This window comes from Tiliqua scincoides, chromosome 4, assembly GCF_035046505.1.
Source record: "Tiliqua scincoides isolate rTilSci1 chromosome 4, rTilSci1.hap2, whole genome shotgun sequence".
Lineage (NCBI taxonomy): Eukaryota > Metazoa > Chordata > Lepidosauria > Squamata > Scincidae > Tiliqua > Tiliqua scincoides.
The window spans coordinates 57999166-58018252 of NC_089824.1; the positions used below are offsets into that span (position 1 = coordinate 57999166).

The 19087-nt window shown below is 42.7% G+C and overlaps 1 protein-coding gene across 8 annotated transcripts in view; it reads right to left on the reverse strand.

Annotated features, from left to right (window-relative positions):
* Nucleotides 1–19087, reverse strand: part of EPB41L3 (erythrocyte membrane protein band 4.1 like 3) — a 168059-nt gene that overhangs the window by 54153 nt on the left and 94819 nt on the right. The gene's annotated exons all lie outside the window — the stretch shown is intronic.

Sequence of the window (19087 nt, forward strand, 5' to 3'; positions counted from 1 at the left end):
GCACACTCAAGCAGCACAAATAGACATAACACACAGTTTACTGTTCTTCCTCAGTGCCTACCCTCCGCCCCGCCCCCAAGCCAAACTCAAGCAGGACAAACAGATCCAGAACTTCTCACCCCCATCCGACACCTGGACTCAAGCTGCAGCCTCCCCAACCTAATAGGAGTATTGTGGATGGGCAGGGCTCCTGCTCTGCTGTGAGTGCTTAGCCTTTTCCTCGCTCTCAGTGCGAAGAGCAGCCAGGTCGGGCATGTGAGGGCTCCGGCAAGTCTCCAGCGGGCCAGAGGCTCGTTGGAGACCAGGGGCTCCCTGGGGGCCGGATTGGGGGTCCCTGAGGGCCACAAATAGCCCGTAGGCCTGGGTTTGGGCAGCCCTGCTGTAGAGGATACAGGCTGTATTGGTGCAGGGTTAGGATTGTGCCCAAAATCTTCTACAACACAAATAGTTCTATCGGTGGGGCAGTAGAGGCTTCTTGTTTCAATAGCCTGGGAACCTCACTACATCTGCTCCCAGGACAGACCCCTCACAGGATGCAAGTGGAAAGAGATGGTGGTTCCATCATTCTGGTAAGATCAGATGAGACCAGATAAGAAGCAGTTTATTACATAAAAAACTATAAGGATCTATGTTGATTTTAGAGTTGTCTTCTCTATCCATTTCAAACCAGCCTCTTTCAAAGTCACAATGAAGCTCTGAGTTAAACAATGCATGATTAATTCACTGTAGTGCTTCTGTGAAATCTGCTAGCAATTAGTATTTTTTAACCAAATTAAATTCTCCTTAATTTCTTTTCTTATTCATTTGGTTTTATTATCCCCCTTTTCCTTTACTGGACTTTTAATAAATCTTTTACCTTTAACCTTGAGCCTGCCTGTTCCCTGGTATAAGAAATTCAGTGGATTATCACATCTTCTCACTCTGCAAGTGCTATTGTGAGAGTGGTTTTGATAGGAAAGCCTGAGGTTCAGTATTGTTGTAGGAGGAGGGTTCTGCCCAGGGAGCCCCTCTGGCTAGTCTGATCTCCTGGGTTTGTGGCAGCACATTCAGTCTACCAAGGCTTCTCCCTGGTAAGCTGCATGTCCAAACAGGAGACAGAAGGAGCAGGAAGGGAGTGAGTATGCTACCCACTGGGCCCTACAGCCCAGTGGCGGCCCTTCTTTTGACCTTGATAAGGTGTTTTCTTATGCTTTCAGAAGATTTATCCAAAATTTGAAGAAGTTTATTCTGTACTTGCTGAACTGCACCTGTGCTAATGCATAGCAATTGTTCCTCAATGTTATGTTCCATTGTTTTCATCTTTACAATTGTTATTGCTCATGAGACAACACACAAGTTTAGAAACTTTACATGGTCAATAGAATACAACATTCCTCCGAGTGAGTTCAGTGATTTTTCTTTTGGTGAATCTATATCCACAAAATGGAGATTCTCTCTTTGGAGATATATTTATTAGATTAATCACAATATACAGTAACTCTGTGTTAGACAGTCACTGTATATTACTCTGTGACCTCTTAACATATCTGGATTGCACATTCTAGACCAGGGGTGTCAAATATAAGGCTCAGGGGCTGAATTCAGTCTGCGGAAACTCTTTATTCAGCCCTCATGGTCTCCCAGTACCACCACCAGCTGCTCAGCTATGCCATGGTGTCACTGCTGAAAAGGCAGTCCACATGACAATTGGGCTCTCACATATCTTGAAAATATCAAGATTTGTATATCTTCAAAGTGTTTATTTCTGGTAATAACTTGCTTAATGACATCACTTCCTGTTTAATGACATCACTTCCAGGCCTCAGCAGGTAGCATGAATGCTTTTTGGCCCACTGTATGAAAAGAGTTTGACACCCCTGCTCTAGACAATCTAGTAGTATTAGGACAGTGCATCCTGCAGAGTCTGTGATTTCTGAACAAAATCTTCTCAACAATCTACTATTGGTTAGTAGATGAAACTATATAAACAAACAACTAAATATCATTGACATACAAAATGGAACAGGAGTAGATGTCAAACTTACCTGCTTTAGAAATAATGAGTATTACCCTACATCAGTAGAAGTACTACTTTCAATCTAAATTTTACTGTTGTAATAAATTGTGCTATGCAAATTCATTTCATTCTGCTTCTCCCAAAGGCTAGAGGTTTAATCCCAAATTATTTTGGTTCCTCAGAAAGTTTCTGTGAAATTGACTAGAAAGTCCTTGAGAAAACATTTAGTATGATAGAAGCAGTGCACTGAAATAACTCTCTTTTGCTATGTACTACATTTCCCATTTTACCAGAATTTTTTCAGGTTATTATGCAAAGAGAGAGAGAGAGAGAGAGAGAGAGAGAGAGAGAGAGAGAGAGAGAGAGAGCGCCATGTATACAATTAATAAAAGCTAATAGCATTCTCCAAGGTAAAAACAAACAGGCAAGATACCCACTTTTACTCCTACACTGGCTCCATCCTCAAATGCACAACATTCACGCCTCAATCTTATTGGGGCTGTCAGTGGAACTTGTATTTCACTGGCAGCAACTGCTGCAAAATGGCAAAGTTGCTGAGTAGCACATGGCCAGAGCACTACCAGGAAGTCCGGAGCCTTCTTACGTGCTCCAGCAGATCCCTGGCCACCTACTCATGACAGTAAGATGATAAATTGAAAGGGGCAGGGGAAGATGAAATGGGAAGGAAAGGGGCAGGAATGGGAGAGTGGAGGTTGAGGGAATGGTTAGAGCTGGTGGTGATAGTGCATGCCAGATCCTAGCCCCCTTTTCTGCAGCCTCCCCAACTCTTTCCTCACACTTGTATGTACTAACAAAATCACTAGCGCAGTCTGAGAAGACCCATTGTGGAATGGGAGGTTTATGGAAGTCTAAGGGATTTAAATCCCCTTTCGCCTCCAAAGCCTCCCGATCCCCCCGCTGGATACAGTTAGCCTGTTTTTGGCACTGCTGCACCAGCAGGGAGGGGGAAGGATAGGATTGGGCTGTCCCCCTATAGAAGGCACTGGAAAAACTGTCCTCACTGATAAATTATCACGAAGGTTCATGGAACTAATGCAGACAGATCGCTTTAAGTATCTGTGGTTATGGTTTTGGTTCGTGCTCGAAATCCTGAGCTGCAGCCTTGTGTATATATAGAGCTCAATTCAGCACCAGTATGTGGATCTAAATCACATTCATTAGATCAGTGGTTCCCAAATGTTTTAGCACCAGGGCTCAATTTTTAAAATGACACTAAATGGGACCCACCTAGTTTTATGAGACTTTTAAAAAGGTGATCTAGAAAGAAATAATATTTTTATTTGTTTATTTCTAAAAACTCAATTCATTTTTCATAAAGAGGCAGCCCAAATGAACAGCCTCAGGGATTGAGACAGTTAGTTATCTGATCTTTCCATCACACCTCTTTTGATTGGAGGCTCTGTGGGACAAACCAGGAACTGGACTGCAACCCACAGATTGAGAAACGCTGCATTAGATCACTGCAAATGGTAAGAACAATGAATTTTGATAACATTTCCAGAATTATGTGCTTTCAAGATGGAGCCAGATTCTTCAGCCAGTACTTGCTTTTATTATGCTCTACTTACTTCAATCTGCCAGACAAATTGGAATAAGTGATACATAACCAGATTGTCTGCACTTAGGGTCCAATTCTAAACTGGCCCAGCACCACTGTTGGGTGCCGTAAATGTGCTGTAAAGCACTTTTATGGCATCCAGTGAGTAGAGAGTGCAGGTGCTAGACCTGTGCCAGTCAGGCGCCAGGCCCAGCGACAGCAGGAAGAGAATGCACCACCACCAGGGGTAAGTGCAACTGCAGGGTGCTCTGTTCTGCCATATCGTGAACTCTGTGTTGGGCATTCTGGCCCAACACAGAGTCTTTCAAGTCTGTGCTGGCAAAATAGCTGGCGCAGACCTGAGAAGCCCCATTGCGGGGCCTGGGGCTTTTCTCAGGGCAAGAGGTCTCCCCAGGGAGACCTTGGCTGCTTCCTGGTGCTTACTGGATTCAGCGGTAGCCGCTTTGGCACCACTGCTCCAGCATGTGCTGGGAAGCTCAGGATTCAGGTGCCTGTTGCTTTCCATTTTTGTAACAGTTCAGACAAAAACAAAATGTGTGAAAGGAGAAAGATGGCTGGGAGATTTATATCAACAAAATTGCTGGGTTCAGAATTATATTAAGGCTCAATTGTGCAATTTGCATGCATTTGCATTTTATTACGGCAATACAATGTCCTGTCATTTAAAAGTCAGGCAAGGGCAAAAATCAAAAATGTTTTAGCAGGCAGATTTCTGTACCTGCACACATCTGTCTACTTTGATAAACAACAATGAACAGCTGTGGGCTAAGGTGCTTTAGAGGAGGCCTGTAGGGGCCAGGTGCTACCTTTAAACTCTATTTTAAGAAACAGACATTCGTTAATAGCTAATAGCTGTTCTTTAACATGCAGAAAGTGACCCAACATGAACACTCAAATTATCATCAAAAAGTCACTGTGTTAGGTGGCATGGTCCTAACGGTGACACAACAGTGGCTAAACAGTTTAAAAAACACCTGTTAAAATGTGTATTTGTAAATGTACTTTCCATACATTTTACACAAATGCAGTTTATACTCTGTCCATCAGTCTTTGAATAGGATCTAGCAAGCAAAAGCTGTTGCAGACAGTCATTCATCTAATATGCATATGTTTTTTACAACAGGAGATTCTATGAAGGATGTAAGAAAAGAATAAGTTTTTGAATTTCAATCAGTGCTTCCCTTCACTTCTAGCATCACAAATAAAATCAAAGTCTGAAAGCTTTAGCATTTGGCTACACTCCACCAGCCTATGATTCAAAAAGCAATGGAACTATGTCATTTATTTATTTATAGAATTTATATCCTGCCTTTCTGTCCCAGTAAAGGGCACTCAAGGCGGCTTACAAAAGAAATCATATAAAAAACATAATATATATAAATATGTATAAAAATAAAACATTTAAAAACAACAAAACACAATAAAACTTGGAACCCAAAATTAAAGTAAATAAATAAATAAAAATAAAAAATAATAAAAAGCCATGCCCCCTTGTGTCAGCATTAAAAGGTTTCTTTAAATAAAAAGGTCTTACGCCCCCGCTGAAAGGAGTCTAAAGAGGGAACTGTTTTTGGTTCCAGGGGGAGGGAGTTCCACACACAGGGAGCCACCACTGAGAAGGCCCTCTTTCTTGCTGCCATCCCCCTCACCTCCACTGGTGGCGGCATAGTCAGAAGGGCCCCCTCTGATGACCTTAGAGGATGGGTCGGATTGTATGAAAGGAGGTGGTTCCTCAAATACTCTGGACTTTTAAAGCCTACAGGGCTTTAAAAGTTAAAACTAGCACTTTGAATTTCTTTACTACTCCATAATCTCATGCTGCCTTTTTCTCATCTTCTCAGTGGACTAGGAAAGGCTCTTGGCCTTACGAGTTACTTCTTCAGTATCTTAAATGAAAACTTATTTAATATTCTATATTCTCTCTGCCCACACAGTCTTGCCTGTATCCTATTACTCTTAAGGCCCAATCGTATCAAGCGGCTTGTTTTACCCAGGCACTGGTGTCCATGCACAGACACAGTCCTGACTGTTGCATTTGTTATGACTTCAGATAACTAACTTCACTCCAAAGTACTAGAATGATGTTAGGCATGAAGTAGATAAAGTCATGCACATTAATGCAGTTTCAAATTATTCCAATACCAATGTCAAAATGCCAGAATAAAGTTTTCATTGTTTTCCTATTCTACTGGAGGTGATATGTATCAGTTCGAAAACTGTCTATTATGTTGTACTTACACATTCAAGCAATCATTAGTGACTAAAACTGTAGAGATCTGAAGAAGCAGGCTGAAAATTAGACATGCTGGATTATTATAAAGTCAATTATTCTGACTCAACACAAGGGTACAGTGTGGGACACTCTTAAAGTAAAAAAAATAATGAAGATGTTTCCATCACTTAAGCATTAATTATATCTTGCACATAAAAGAGAAAAAGCAATTTTACACATCAATTGTCCTGGTCAGAGAGTTGTTCGTCCGGGTGCCACTATTTTACAGTAGGGAAATGTTTAATCAAGTACAAAGCTGAGACTACAGTTGGTTATGTCAATTTCCACAAAGTGATTTTCAGTCACAAATGCAATTATGGATAACAGATCCGACAAAGAAAACATAGCCCTAATAAAGACTCCACTATGAATATATATCCTGGAGATGGATTTGAAGAATGGCAAGCAGAATATTTTTTTTTTTACCTTTAGGGAGAGAAGACTAGCAATAACTAAATCTTTCATCTTGGTATACTCAGACTAAAACCTATCAACAGGCACTATTGTGAGAAATCCATTTCTGCTTTTGCCAATCTTTGTCATAATCTTCAACAGGCCTAGATTCAGCACTGTGGCTGGGGGAATAGTAAGGCTAAATATAGAGAGCTACAAAATGATCTATGAGCTACGAAATGACTATGTTTATGTATTTTAAGCATTTAAGCACTCCACTCTTCAGCCAACAGGTTCCCAGAGCAGCTTATAGTGATTTTTTCCCCCCTTCTCCTCCTCCTCCCCCCAGGGCAGGCTACCTGAATAACTTATGTGATTAGTACCTGCAGTTTCAATGTAAAGGTAACTAGATAAAAGCAAAGATCTGTATTAAATGACTGCCACATGAGACAGAAGATGTGGCTTTCAGATGCAGCTGAAGTGCCTTTCAAAGAAATGAGGAACTTACAACATAATCTAAAGCTGCCTGTGAGCTGGCACAGCCCTCCCTGCACCAGCTCTGAGTGTTGCAAACAACCCATAAGGCACATCTGTGACTACTTCTGAGCCAGCAATGCCAGCACAAAGACATGCGCAATATCTGAACACAGCACTGGCTGGCACAGGTAGGTTTGTGTTGAGTGGCATGAAGTGTGGGAGATGGTGCTGGGAGGGTGTTTTGGGTGGAATGGGGGAGGATTGGGCCCGGAAGGGGGTGGGATTGGGTGCCTTTCTCCTCCCCATCAGAAGTGCCCAAAGAATCTTACAGTTTCTTTTATTCTACATATTAGTAATATACTTAACAAAATCTTCCAGATTAAGTAGAGTGTGAGCTTCTCTAAACCAAAAGATGTAGGCATTATGATATCGGGTGTAACTTCTTAAAGTCAGAGACAGCGGAAGAAGCAGACTAAGCGCTCTGTCATGAAGACAAGAAATCACAGGGGTAGAAGAGAGGGGCTGAGAAAGAAAACCTCCCTCTTTTAAAATTGTTGATATTCCCTAGTTAACCATCTATTTCTTATTCCAGAGAGTACTACTACAAGTCGGTCATTCTTGAAAGACCACCACCTTGAATATGTCTTTCTCCCAGCCCCCAAAGGCAGAAGTAGCCAAGCAAGTGCAGGGGTCACCCAAAACACTATGCTTTTCAAGATAGGAGGTGTCCACAGAACCGGTCAAAGGACTGATAAGTTCTGAAAACAAAGGTGTTTCTTGTCATATCTTCTGTATTTGAGACTTGAGCCATATACGGAATTCTGTATACGGAATTTGAGATTGACAGTCACCTTTGGTTGTCAGGTTGCACAAAGGCCATGAGCAGTTATTTATTTCCTGCTTTTATCAAAATTAAAAAAATTCAATATGAAAAATTTACAAGACAAAAAAGCTAAATAAGCAATTAAAAAAACAGAGGACAAAGGAAAGGTACAAATATAAAATTAGAGCAGTCAAAGGGATCAGAAAACCACAATCAAAGGTATCAGAGAAGGCTTGCTGGAATCAGTCCTCTGACCAATTGGCAAGGAGGTACCTCATGCAGGAAAGAATTCTAAATGGAAGGGGCTGCTACCTAGAAGGCCTCAAAACTGCACCTCAGACTGCAATGGAATCTGCAAGAAGGCCTCCCCAAAAGACCTCAGGAAAAGGATAGATGGAGGAAAGATGTTGACTACACCTCTTTGGACTCCAGCTTAATGATTCACTCTTTCCTTCCTCTTTTTTAATTCATTTACTTCCAATCTACTCTATTTTCAAGCTAGCCTCACCTTACTAATATATAGTATTAGAAATAAGGTGAACAAGTATGGGGCAAAAAAAGTATTCCTCTTTAGAAATGAAGAAAACCATTATAGTGACTCAGCCGCCACATTTTACAGCAAAGCTATTTTTGTATGCAACACTGCAGTCTCCAGTGTAAAAGAAATGCTGAACAAGAACAAAAAGCTACAGCTTACTGCAAAAGGCAAGAAATCTCTCCGAATTCTGCAGGCAGCCAAAAAAAAAAATCAAAAAAAAAATCAGACTTTTCTACTGTATACAAATCTTCCACAGCAGGTTCTGTACAAGGAAAAACAGGTACATATGGAATAAACAGCGGAAAAAGATATGTAGTTTTTTTTTGCGCAACCTGGAAGTGGGTCTTTCAGGTCTAAAAACAGCTGTGAAATCACATAGTTTGGCTGCGAAAAGGTGGGATTTAAAATTGGGCCCCGGTATCCGCTGGCATCCTTGAAGAGTCAAATCCACAGATACCTGGGTCCGACTGTACTTTTCAGAGCAAATCTGTTGCCATGATACAGGGGAGTGCGAGGTAAATAGAATGCCAGATGCAGCAGGGGAGCGGCAGGTAACTTGGGCAGGTAACTTGGGTGCTCCCTGAGGCATCTGGTAGGCCGCTGAGAGATACAGGAAGCTGGACTAGATGGGCCCTGGGCCTGATCCAGCAGGGCTCTTTTTATATTCTTACAGAAAAAACTGGTGCTAATGGTATTAAACCCAATTTATCATTCATTCTAAGATTTTGACTGGATAAAACAAAGATAATTCGGTTACATGATTTTATTATTATTATTATTAATAGTATTTATATACCGCTTTTCAACTAAAAGTTCACAAAGCGGTTTACAGAGAAAAATCAAATAACTAAATGGCTCCCTGTCCCAAAAGGGATCACAATCTAAAAAGATGCAAAAAGAACACCAGCAGACAGCCACTAGAACAGACAGTGCTGGGGTGAGGTGGGCCAGTTACTCTCCCCCTGCTAAAAAAAGCAGCACCCACTTGAAAAAGTGCCTCTTACCCAATTAGCAGGGGTTCCAATTTTTGCCAGTTAGTTTTGAAATACATAACTGCATTGCATCAACCACACTAATTTTTAAAATAAAATTAGTAGACGTTTTTAAGAGGAAAAGTACACAGAGTTCTGCTTACTTAAACCTTAGAGTAAAATAATATGTCTGTAAACATGAAACATTATTTCACCCTATCCTGCACCTTCCATAACACAGGCCAACACACGTTTTGCTTCCTTAAACATTACACCAGTTCCTGGGTATATTTGGGGTGCCGATTCAAAAAACGGCATCCGTTTTGCCCTCTCACGCCTAGTTTTGGAGATATAGTATAGCCTCATTAGTGAATGGTTCAAGAAGCTTCATCATGAGGAGGCCTACACCATGGCTTCCTCATGAGGAAGCTACTTGAACCATTCACTAAAGAGGCTGTACTATATCTCTAAAACTAGACCTGATAGGACAAAACGGATGCCATTTTTTGTATCGGCACCCCAAATTCATATCAAACCACCATAAAGTTTGGGAAAAACTTTTCTGACCCTCAATTTTGTAGGCCTGTGTAATTATCTCTGTAGGACAGACAGGCCTAGAGGTATGTGGTTGTCAGAAACATTTTGTCTATAGTACAGCAATAGCACATGCTCACTCTTCCTAGCTGACTAATTCCATTGTTTGCAGTAGGTCAGTCTCCGAATCATCAACATTTGTGTCACAACCGATGTAATGGAACTGTACAAGTTTCTTACTCCATATCCTTCTGCAACAATAGTGCAATATCCTCATCCACACCATCTTAATCCAAGTTCCCAATGGCTTTATCAGCACAAGCACTACTGGTGCGCCATATTTGGAACGCATTTATACAGCCAGAGTTACCTTTGAAATTCTTCCCAACATTCTTAACCCAAGGAGCACAATCCAAAGAACACATGCAGGCTCAGTGCATGCACTGAAACCCTGGCAGACACATTAAATCCACCAGGTCACAGCCAGGCTCACCAGTCACTTTCTACCAGTGTTTTCTCTTGACCTCAGATCATTCACAGGCTACCGTGTTTCCGTCCTGTGTAACAAAGACAAATAATACACCTGCTATTGGTTGTATCGTGTATTTCAGAAGAGAGGAAAAGAGTATCCTGGAAAGTCACACTATCTACCCTTCCACCTTTAGCAACATAAGAAATCACACCACGCATGAAAGATTTCAAGAAACAGATTGTCCTGAATACATAAATTGTTCCTGTATAAAATGAATATATACAACGTTCTTTTAATGCACGTGTGCACAAACACCAAAGAAAGCAACTTCTGGAATTATCTATCTTGGTCCCACAAGTTGTTGTGGATTCAGTTTACAAAAACAGCTATGCAACACACGTGAAAGCTCACAACAAGAGTTTCCTGGCGTTGTCCTCTACTGCACATTTGACAAGAGATCAATTCAGAAAACAGTACACTCAATAAAAATCAGTTACCTAAAATGTCATAGGTAGAGGTGGTTTTTTGGTTTTGTTTTGTTTTGTTAAAAACACATTAAAACACTGCATTTTGTGTTTAAAATGCATGAATAAAAACACAAAACCCTGCATTTTGGTGTTTATGATATTTTCCAGAAATTAAAATAGATTACATTTCCAGTTAGAAATAATGCTGTATCTGCTGACACTATATCACCTACCTAGTACACTTTTAAAGTGTTTAAAATTAATACAAATGGGAATAAAAACACATAACACTGCTTTCTGCCTTTTCTTCCCCTTTTTTTCAAATCACTAAATCTGAAAAATTTAAAACCATTTTCAAAGGCTAGAGTTCCAAATGGCCCAGGCCTGATCAGTTATCCAAAATTATTGAATACTTGCCTGTAGTAATATATCTGTGAAGTTGTGAGAAGCTTTTCTTTTTCAAATAAAGAGCTTAGAGCCCAATCCTGTGGTCCGCGGCATGGCTCCGTGCTGTGGACCACAGTCGCAAACATGCAAACGTGGGGCTCACCGACAGGCTCCCACCAGTGCTAGTCTAGCGCCAGCTGGTGCTGGGCTAGCGCTGGGTGGTGGCCCAGGTTCCGCGATCTCCCAGACCACCGGGAGGGAGGTGGGGGCGTGGGGTGCGGAGGGAGGAGGGGTGCGGAACAGGAGGTGGGGGCGTGGATGAGGCGTTCCAGGGAGGGGGAGGTGTGCCAAGGGGTGGGCGAGAGGCGTGCTGGGGAAGGGAGAGAGTTGGATCCGCGGAGCTGTGCTCCGCAGGATCCAGGGCCCTCGTGCAGGGCTGTGCGCCCTACACAAGTGCCTTTACTTTAGTACTGACCTTTTGGTCGGCGCTAAAGAGAGTAGCCGCATTGCGGGGCTGCTTCCCTTACTCGGGGGAAGGGGACAAACGTCCCCTTCTCCCGAGTTGCCTCCCGCGGTAGCGCAGGAGGTGCAAGATTCAGCGGGAGCCCGCCTTGGAGCCACAGAGCCTGGGCGCTGTGGGCAGCTCATGACTGGGCTGTTAATTTAGTAAAACTAAATTACTACAGATTAAACTACAAATGTAGATATTTTAAGCACATTTTTTCTTGGCTACTCTACTACAGTTCCAAAAACTATTTCTGTTTCTTTAATCATATACTAATCTTTAATGTAGATTTGTCTACATTAAAACACTCCTTGCTCTGCCATTTTCAAAGTTGCTGAAAAGCATAATGCCCATGCATACATAATCCAAAGAGAAAGTACAGTCTCCAAACCACCTCACACTGCTTCTGTGTTACATATATGACATAATACACAATGAGAGCTTCATGAGAAATATAATCCTCTTATAACTGATAAGAAAATATTGTCAAAGCCCAATTAAGGGTTTTTAATTTTTGCATAATTTTATACAAAGAAAAATATTGCAAAATAAATGGCATGATCAACAATGTATCCAGCAAATATGATTGCATTACATATTCGTTTTTAAACTATCTATTGTTAGTAAGCTTAACAGCATGTCAATCAATAGCTCACGCTTCTTATGTTATTGTAATATGTATACATCAAGTGTCAGTGACATTGTATAATTCAGCATGCTTTCTATTGGAGCCAACCTTTTTTTAATACTCGTTGAGCTCACAATCCTAAAAAGCCACTAATCTAAAAAAAACCCTGAAGGACTGCTAAATCCTACTAAGAAGATTGGTGACCTAGTCCTCATTCTGGAATTGGACTGAATTAGGGCCTCTGCTTGTGGCATCAGCAACAGAGATTGCTATAGGACAAGTCTACTACATGCACTCAGTCTACATTGTTTAGGGATGAATTTCTAAAAGTGTCATGAATTTACACATATGCAGATATACAGATATATATCCCTCTTCCCTGGCTCTGACATGGGCATACAAACCACACACAATCACATGCAGTTTTATCTGCAGACCAAGGCAAATGGACCTATAACAGACTCAAGCCTGCAATCAGCGGCATTGCGAGGCTGGTGTGGGGCTGGGGGGAGCAGCACCATCACTGCCTGAGTGTTGGGACTTCATCTGAAGCGGTGAGTAGACCTTCACATGCAGATTCGTAAGGGCCCATCTGCAATTGGGGCACACCAGAAGCAACTAGTGGTGATGCAAAGACATCATCCTGTCACAGAAACCTAATTCTGGGGTGCTCTGCTTCGTTCCTGCATGCCAGGTGAAATCAACACAGCACCTGCCCCTGCCAGCAGCACTCACTGCTTGTCTCCCTCTGGTCATTATGAGTGCATAATGGGGGGGGGAGGATGTCACTTAGCGGAGGGGGTGACGTCCACCTTGGGTGTAACCTGCACTGGCAATGCCACTGCTTGCAACATCAACTTGGCCCTATGGGACTACAAGTTTTTGCAATGTGAAATACTGCTTTAGGTATTGATGCTAATATAGAAAAAAAAATGATAGAGAACATTTATAGTTCTATGGTGGTTTAGCTGAACATCATTTTTCATATTAATATGTATTTCATTTCACAGCCATGAAATTCTTTAGGACCCAACGACTTGCATAATTGACTAATGAAATGTTTGACAACAGTGTGTGTTTATGAAATACACATGAATGTTAATAAATCATTGCCAAATATATCTGTAATTAATTATGCAAACTGTTAGCGAAGACCATCGCTATGAAAAATGTCATATTGACATGGGAAAATGAATGAAAGATAATACTTATTGCTAGCAGTCTTATGAATATACCTAGAAATCTTTCTCTTCCTCTCTCTCTCTCTACATATTCTGTACACACAGTGCATGCCTCTCATTCCTCTAAGGCAGCCATTTTCAACCACTGTGCTGTGGCACACTGGTGTGTCGCGAATGGTCCCCAAGTGTGCCATGGGAATTTAGGAGAGGGTCATTTATCAATAGGACCATTGGGGGATGTGAGCCCCCATTGACAGCACAGTGTGCCTTGTCAATTGTCAAAAAGCTGATGGTGTGCCTTGACCATTTTAGTGCCTTGCCAATGTGCTGCGAGATGAAAAAGGTTGAACATCACTGCTCTAAGGACATTATACCTGTCATCACTATTTCCAGTCTATCACACATTCAATCCTAATATATCACACTATAAGACTGATAAATGTACTAAGAATGCTGAAGTTCAGGGTCTTATGGTGAGAAGAATAATAGTTGCTATATGGTGATTTTAACACGATTTGAATGGAGAGAACAAATGATGGGGCTGTGTGCAAAGCCCTCCTTAAAAAAAAAGTTGGGTTCAGGGATAGCAGTTGTACAAACAACATATAAATAAAATACAGGTTCAACCTTGCTAAACAGATTTTTTATACTCGGATTTGACTCAACATGAACGGCCACTGCAAATGAGAAGAAATGTGCTGATCCCTGGAGAAGGGAAAAAATTAATCCCTTTAAAATCACAGTTTTAAAAACTGCTTTTCTTACTGTTGTAGAGCAGGGGTTTCTAAACTTTTTGGTCGAAGGGCCACATCAAATATCTAGCACAGTGTTGAGGGCTGGGGAAAAAATATAAAATTTAAATCAATACATTAGAGATGGAACTTAGATGAATTAATGAATGAATGAATGGACTCAAATGTCAAGGATTTCTCCAAGCACCAGTGAACCCCGATTTCCCCACCCCACAAACACAACTCTGGTTGTGTTTGGTAAACTAGGCCAGAGGCTCTCAGGGGACAGAGGCTTGCTATGGGCTACATCTGGAACCCCGGGCCGGGGTTTGGAGACTCCTGTTGTAGAGAGACAGTCATGCAAGTGATCATTCTGTTCTTCAGGGGGACCTTTGCATTTCTAATTGCTGACGGCCTCTCTATACTAGTAAGAAAAGCTGTTCTTAAACCACAATAGAAAAGATACATATTTTTTTTTAACTGCTTTTATTTAACACATTTTATGGTATCACCCCAGAATCCCAGAGTCCCACACCCCTGGGGATGTTGAGGCACAACCTTATTCTATTAGGGGTAATGGAAGGACAAGAAACCTGGAAGTGGGTTTTTAAATCTATTTTTCCACTGTTTTTATATCCACTGATTTTTTTAATCCATGAGGGGTTCTAGAATGGAACTCCAGTGGATAACTAAGGACGACCTGTATAAATCCAGTTGTGTGTCCCTTAGCAATGAGCCAGTTAATACTGGGATCGCATATCCGACAATCACATCTGGTTACACGGTTGTTGGGGGTGCACACCCCCACCCTCCAAATGCGAGCGGAGCTCTGTTCCGCTCCCCTCCTGAGGCATGTCTGCATGCTACCTCTGCAAGGCTCGGACTGAAGGAAATTGCGTCTCTCATGCAATTTCCGGGTTCCTCCATGAACCCAGAAGTCGCACAAGGGACGTGATTTCCCTCAGTCGGACCCGTGCAGAGGCAGTGCATGGTCGTGTGCTGCCTCTGGGAGGCTCCGACAACCCTTAGGAGGGGAGGGGAGCAGAGCATTCCCTTCCCCGCAGAGGGTTCACACTGCATCAAGCTCCACCTGACGACAGGGATCACGGTCCCAATCCCTGTCGTTAAGTGGTGCATGACTGTATAGATAGGTTTTTTTAAATTACTCTACTTAATTGCAACAGGTTCAAACCCTTAATTATTTAAGGTATGCTTCTTGATATTTATTTCTGACATGACAAATTTGCAAATACCTCTAGTTTCCACTCAATGCCTCTTTCAGGGTATGTTTCAGCCTCACATTTTGTTCTTGTTTGATCTTTCCCTTGCTGGAGTATCATTCTAAATAAAAGAGGCACCATCAAAACTCTCTGATGTCCTTTGGATCACCTTTTATATACCTCTGGGGTGGAGAAAGCTCTGAATGTTAATCATGTAAATCTGTACAAAAGATATATGGAATATACACAACTTGGAACTTTTGTCATTCTAGCGGAATCTGTCAAAATCTACTCCCAATATTTATTTATTTAAATAAAAGCACAATCCTAACATTATGCTGTGCCAGTGCAGGTCCCTTGCACTGGCCCAGGAGGGTCACAAATGTGCCGTAAAGCATGTTTGCACTTCCTCGAATGTCAGCTGGGCTGGTGCAAGGACGTGGGTCAGCCTGCAGAAGCTTTATCCAACCTCTGTGTCAATGGAGGAAGTTAGATCCATGCCCGCCCTGCTCAGGGGGTTGAGGGCATGGGGAGGAGGCATTCCAGGGCGGGGGGAGGGTGGGCGGCAGGCGGGCCCATGAGGCAGGTGGTGGGAGAGTGAGGAGATGGGGCCAGAACTCGGCAGTTATGCTGGATCCTGACCCTGTTCCTGAGCAGCCCGGGGCAGCTCTGGGCTGCTCAGATCTATGCTAGCTCTTTAAGTGGCGCAAATCCAAGTAGACCCACTGGGGCTGCAGTGGCTCTCCCTGGGGTAAGGGTAAGCAATTCGCTTGCCCCAGGCTGAGCCACTTTCAGCCCCAAATTCATGCTGGATATGGGGGGGGGGGGACTGCCAGCTTCTCCATTCCAGTGCAAGTAAGGATTGCACTGTAAATATATTTCTATCCTGCCAGTCCCTTTTACAGTAAAAGGCCCAAGGTAGCTAATAGAGTATAAAACACAGTAAAATCTGTAAAATACAATCTAATAAAATAAATCAACACATAAAACATTGTTGCTGTTTTTATATTTTTAATAGCATCTGTATCATTGTTATTGGTTTTTTAAATGTTTTTATTAATTGCTTTTCATGTTTTTATTTAACTGTTTTAGTACTGTATTTTATTTCTTATTTTTTGTGAACCACTTTGAACACCAGAAAAGTGGTATAAAAATATTTTAAACATATAAAATAAAAATAAATAAAAACAATAGGCAAAAAAAGAAAAGGACAGTAAGGAATAAAAAATATTTTGATTATCTGCCAGAAGGCCAATAGGTAACTTTCAGTTCTTAATTCAGCCGGGAAGGTACTCCATTAACTGCGGTGCCACTATAGAAAAGACTTTCCTCCTTTGTTGCTGCCAACTGTAGTTCCCCCACAAATGCTCCCGATGACCCTCAGGTATGGGCCATCCCATATGGAAGGAAGTGGTCCCTCAGTACCCTGTCTCCAAGCTTTGACAGGCCTTAAAGGTCATCACTAGCACTTTGAATCGGTCCTGGAAACAAACCAGCAGCCAGGGTAGTTGAAAACTCCCATACTGTCATTGCAGTAATCAGTTCATTAGCTACTCTGTCCTCACAACGGGTATAGCAGCTTATCATAGCCTGGCATTCCATCTCCCATCCAGAAACATGATCATGGATTCTCCTGCTTAGCTCTTCAGGCATTACAACTATCAGACCACATCTTGATTGCTCTGCCTATGCAACTTGATTGCTCTGCAAGAATCACAGCATTTCACTTAAATAAAATTAGAAATTGGTGAACGAAAACAACCTCCTGTTCAAGTGCCTTAAGAGATGTGAAAGATTAAATCAAAATAATTCAAAAAGGATGTCTTATTCGAATGCCAAACAGAAAGCAATACCTAAAAATAGGTAGTTTGCAATGGATACCAGCTTCTAAACAGCAGTTATGATAAACAGCCTTTTGAATGCTATCTGAAGAAAGTTATAAAGTTTAAAATATTAATGTCTGTATTTATATCTATAAGAATGCTATACGATCACACTAGGAAGAAATAAGCACATGGAGAGTCTTACCAGCCACCCAGCAATCTACCCGCCTATAAGAGGACTAGGATTTCTGCTCCAAAACCACAGTTCTATGGAATCACCATTTCAAACAAATCATCAATTATTTGTTAAGAATTAGAATGGCTAGAGATGAGAAGAGAGGCCAGGGTTCTAAGAACCTTATAACCAGTGTGCAAGCTTGAAGGAGCTTCACACAAGACATACTAGATTTGAAGCATGCAGCCTAATTGGGCTGCCCCACTGGCAGAACGAGCATTATGCCAGAACTAACTGTCTTATGGCAGTTGTAAACACCACTCCACCAGCATGCAGAGACACGCACTGTCAGAACACCAGCGGGAAGGCTGGAGCCTTCCCATGAGCATTGGTAGATCCCCTTGGACCTGCCAAGGCAGGTAGTTTGGTGGGGGAGTTGGGGCAGGTTGGAGGGAAGGAGGATGAGGGAGAGGACAGGAGCAGGCGGAACAGGTCAGGAAACGGACAGGTTTGGCAGTACCTGAAGAATTCAGTTTCCCAAGAAACTGGAAGTGCTTTTCAGAGGTCTTCTGAAAGGTGGGGAGGCCACGCACAACCTCCCTGAACTTCGGAACACATCCGAAAAGCACTTCTGGTCACATACAAAGGTCCTCTGTGGGTCCACTTACAGATCTCAGTATCTGCAGGTTTGATATCTGTACTGGTCCGGGAAGGATCCCCTGCGAATACTGAGGTTCAACCTGTACATTCATAGGTAATTTCTGCTTTCAAGAGGATTACTCACAATCTGTACTTTTTTTGTTGTTCCCCATTCTGTTGTCTTTCATAGGATGTTGATACTACATTGATTCTTTCAACAAAAAAATTCAATAGAGTCAATTTTATGACATTTGCTAGAGGTCTTTCCTTTTCCTATGGCAACCATAGGAAAAACAAACAGCAAGTGTCTTCCAATGGTCTCTACAGGCGGAGCCTATTTATCTGCGTTAGTTCTGTTCTGTGACTCCGTGTGATTAACAAAAAACGCTTTGTGCTAAATTCCATAGAGTTACGCAAATACACTGCAGCCTAACACTTCCGGATGGAAGGAAACTAAGGCAGTTGTTATCAATCCCCTCCCTTCCGCTCCGCTCCGTACTCAGCCCTCCTGTTGCCAGCTGTCCTGCTTCTTTCACAGTTGGAATGGTGAGCTTGCTTAGGAAGCCTCGTCCTCTGCGTCCCAGGAGGCCTCCCAACAGCGCTGCAGGTTCTCCTCTTCCTCTTCGCTGCTGCCACCCCTGCAGCCCTCCCTGGCCACTGCCATCATGGAAGCTCCTCTGCCCCAGAGCATTCTGGGACTTGTAGTCCAGCTCTCTGCTCACCCTCACCTGTCTCTCCAAGGCTTCCCAAGGCTTGCTTGGGAAGGCTTGCTGGAGCAGGAGAGCCTGCATCATCGGGGGGGGGGGGGGAGAGATTCGGCAAACACTCCCTGGGTTTTTTAAAGCAATCCCCTCTCCTCCCTCTCCTAAGCCCTCCCCTTTGCCAGCTGCCTAGCTTCTTTCACAGTTGGAATGCTGAGCTTTTAAGAGTCCAGCCCTATGCGTTTCTACTCAGAAGTAAGCCCCATTGTAGTCAATGGGACTTACTCCCAGGAAAGTGTGGAGAGGATTGTAGGCTAAATCTCATGCTCTGCTTGCTGGGAAGGCTTGCTTGTGTCGGTGATTGCCTGCACCACGGGGGGGGGGGGATTCGGCAAACACTCCTGTCAGATGCTCGCTGCCTGGCAAGCCCCTGCCTTACCTGGAGGTACAGGAAGGGCAGAGGACAGGTGGGAGAGAGCCACAGGAGGTGGAGGGCAGACCCCACCAGTCACCCCTGCGGGCTGCCAGGGCTGGCGGGAAGCCGTGGGTGGGAGGAGGAGCAGCCCAGGGAGGCA